At 43.4% G+C, this 4,010-nt stretch overlaps 1 pseudogene; it reads right to left on the bottom strand.

The window, feature by feature from the left end:
• Positions 1 to 3,026: 3,026 nt before the first annotated feature.
• LOC147447241 (uncharacterized) lies at positions 3,027 to 3,533 on the bottom strand (annotated as a pseudogene).
• Between the last annotated feature and the right edge of the window lie 477 nt (positions 3,534 to 4,010).

Raw genomic sequence — 4,010 nt, 5'->3', positions numbered from 1 at the left:
GTCAAGGACCTAGGCCAAGGGTCGACTACTAGTGGGTATGGAATCCTACGATTCCAACAGGCTATAAATAGGGAGGTAGGGAGGAGGATTCTTCTAAGCAGTTCCCAGGGGCTTTACACTGGTCTCACAGCTAGACTATTTTGGGCAAATAAGGCGTGGTCATCTTTAACTGAGTCTTTTGGTGCATGCATGCAAGAGCCGTGGAATCGACGAGGAAGATAGAGCCACAGCACCGCGTGCAGTATCCCTTGCAAGGGGGGAAGGGGTGACGTCAACCTGCTCATAAGCGGGTAGAAAAGATCTCAATGAGATCTCCTTGACTAGCTGGGCACTTCACATCACGTGAGCGTGGACCAGAGCACAGCAGGGTGGGTGATCTCTCTCTCTCTCTCTCTCTCTCTCTCTCTCTCTCTCTCTCTCTCTCTCTCTCTCTCTCTCTCTCTCTCTCTCTCTCTCTCTCTCTCTCTCTCTCTCTCTCTCTCTCTCTCACACACACACACACACACACACATTCGTCATCTTTGTTTGGTGCCATAGCCAAAACCAAGCCCCCTTTCATATTCAATGCCCAGGGTCTTTGACCTTAGGGAAAAAAATTTAAAAAGCAAGGGAGGGTGCCCACTGGTCAACCCCCCTTATCCCGTCGGCCTCTATCCTCAACACCTCGGCAAAGCCGTCATATTGAGGGTGAGCAACCGATGATGCAACAAAATTTCAAAAAATTTATAACACGAAGAAAATTTTGAAATTTTGGAGATTCTTAACGCTTCTCGAGTAAGTGAACATTCAAGAAGGAGATTGCATGAACTCAAGAAAAATATTGTGCAAATTCAAGAAGCAGAGTTTTAGAATTGCTTCATTGGCAACATTCTCGAAGGGCAATTTGTCGCAATCAAACCTACATCTACGAATTGATGACATAATTAGCACGGCTACGATCATCTTGAGTAAAGGTACTCTTCTTTCTCTAACTAAGCATTGCACATAGTCGCCATGGATTTTGACATCAATATGACTTTTGATTTCGAGCACCATACGCCCAATCTTCCCAATGATGGCCCGTGGTCAGATACTCTCACACAGGGTACTCAGGCGGCTATGGGAGGAGATGATACTTATAAAGTGCTTGATCTTCAAGAGTTTCGAGCACTTCAAGCACTCATGTCTGTGATGGAAAAGAATTTTTCACCTTTAAATGAAAATGTTAGTAAATTATCCACTTTAGTAGTGCAATTTATGCAGTAGCAGGCCAAGGGCCCTGCTGACACACATATGTAGGAGCAAGGCTCTGATCAAGGGTAGGTCCCCCTGGTTAGGAACAAGGTCCCCCTCCGAATTCTCTGCACCTTCTCCCTTAAAATTAGGTGTACATTTTGTCAAAAAATACAAAACCGCCAACTTTTAAGGAGAGGAAAGAGAGCGCAATAAGGATACAGTGAATATATCTCTCAATAAGTGGGAAGGAATTCATGATCTACGATGTAGTCCGGATGCAGTCATAGCATAGTAGACAAGTCTAAACTGAGAAGGCAAGGCCTTTAAATGGTAGATGTCTCTCAAGGAGAAGAACATCATACCATAGACTTGGACAGCCTTTGAGGTTGTATTTAGAAAGGAATTTTTTCCCACGAGTGAAGAGGACAAAAATTGGTCGGCTTGGGATAAGTGTTCCATGCGACAACATAAATCATTGTTGGAATATATATCGCACTATCAAGATGTCATTCTCAAGCTGGATGGGTTAGATACCTTTCAGCAAGTGCGTGGGTTCATCCGCAGTCTGACACCAGAGCTTAAGAAGCATGTCAAGAATCACGATCCCAAACCACTTGAGGAGGCCATAGTGCAAGTTCACATCCATGATGATCCTAATGATAAGACATCACACAATACTGACATACCTGACAATACACATGGTAATACATGTACATAGCATGGGCACTCCATGGGCACAATAAAAGAAAGTTTATAGTAGCCAATTCATAGGCATCCAAGAAACAAAGGGGTCTAGAGGGCCTCTGTCTACAGAATAATTTGAGAAGGGAAAAAAAACTATGTTTTCAATGCTTAGGAAGCAGCCATGGAAAAAAGGGCCACCTTCTATGCTCTTGTATGCTTCATCCTTAGCTCTCTCAACTCTCCCCTACTCTCGCCTGTCTCCAAAAAGAAATCTTTGGCATGCAATTACAGACTCTCCACCCAACCTTTTAACCTCCCTTAGGATTTTATCCTAGGCCTTGTTCCCTCGGACTCCTCTCAACTTGGCCCATCGGATTCCTTCTTCCCTTGGATTTCTCTTCACTTGGCCCATCAAACTCCCCCCCTTGGAGATACCTCCCCAAGCTAGGGTAGAGGAGTCAATACAGAGATGGTCAAATTGGGAGCTAAAAAAAGGCTAAAATTGTTGGATGATTTCAAACCTGAGGTGCTAGGTAGGATTTCCATGTGTTGCTGAACATTTGGAGGTAAGATGATTACTTGGTACTATTCAGAAGAGGTTTTTAAAGTTTTTTTAAATTTTCCGGTGGATTTGTAGTAACAAACACAAGGCATGAAATTGATGTTACTCAGAGGGAAGTTAACTTGATGGAGTCTCTTGCTAACAACTCCCTCCTTTCAAAAACCTTTCTGGCTTGAAGTCCTTTGAATCATCTCCCATCAAAATCTCTTTGCCATCACTCATGTGCCACAAATTCTATATTATATTGGAATCCACCGTTCGTTGTCGTGCTACTTCCTTCTCGGCAAGTGAGTTGACTTTTTTCTTCTCCTTTTCCAACCTCTTCTCCTCTTTCTCTTTGGCAACTTCTTCTTTCTTAGCATTCTTTGCTCTCATACTTTCAATGTACTGAGAGAAGGTAAGAATAAGGCTATTGGTGTAGTTTACAAATGCTTCTTGATTTGCTTGCCTGACACACACTTCTCTCATTGGTACTTGTAGTATATCAATAATCTAGTTCTGTTTTTCAGAAGTCTTTTGTTGTATATGGAGATTGGTTCTCATCCCCACCTCTACTTCAATGAGCTTATGGTCTTTCTCCAGCTGATAGTTGATCACCTCCAATGTGTTAGTGAAAGTGTCCGCCCATGAGCTCAGATTGCGGCATATTCTCACATCTACGTCAATGCACTTCTGGTCTTTCTCCAGCTGATAGCTTGTGTTGGTGAAAGTGTCCACCAATGAGCTCGGATGTCTGCATACTCTCACATCTACATTGTTGTGCTTCTAATCTTGCTCTAGCTTATAGTTGATCACCTCTAATGTGCTAGTGAAAGTGTTCACCCATGATCTTGGATGTCTGCATACTCTCACCTCTACATTGTTGCACTTTTGGTCTTGCTCTAGTTGATAGATGATCACCTCTAATGTGCTGGTGAAAGTGTCCACCCATGAGCTCAGATGGCTTTGTTGCTATGGTGACATTTGTTGGAATGTCACCAACTTGTAGTAATTGAGTGAATCTTAGGGAATTGGTTAGCTCCTCTTCCAGAGGCATGGTTGCTCCATCTTCTTCTAGGATTTCATTTGCCATGGCGTTTAGGGCAAGAATAGCGTTGGAGAGGGGGAATAGGGAACACACCCAGCACACAAGATGTTTGCCTCTCTATAGCCCAGGGATTCCATAGCACCCTAATCTCTCTAATAACACCTTCAAATTGGCTAAGTTGCACTAACAACTCCACTTTAGCAAACAGAACAATTGTCTCATACCTTGCAAAAAACATCTTACAGCACAAACGCACTCACACTGCTCAACTCACCCTTTCCGACTCACAAGACACACCGATTCTACCCTCTTGGTAACACCCTTCAAGCTGCACGCAAACCCTCTACAAGCACTGGCTAGTACACAAAGAGCGAGAGAAAAGGAGGGGGATAGGGAGAAGCAACACAAGAAATAGGGGCAAAGGTTTGGTAGTATTGCATAGGGAGATAGTACAATCAAGTATGCAGCTCCAATGGCAAGCTTGAAATACATAGCTTGCAAACCTCCAATAAAGAAAAAAAC

Source organism: Adiantum capillus-veneris, chromosome 11 (assembly GCF_014529385.1).
Source record: "Adiantum capillus-veneris isolate H3 chromosome 11, ASM1452938v2, whole genome shotgun sequence".
NCBI lineage: Eukaryota > Viridiplantae > Streptophyta > Polypodiopsida > Polypodiales > Pteridaceae > Adiantum > Adiantum capillus-veneris.
Note: the sequence above shows the minus strand (reverse complement) of the source record. Positions and strands in the feature narration are given on the sequence as shown.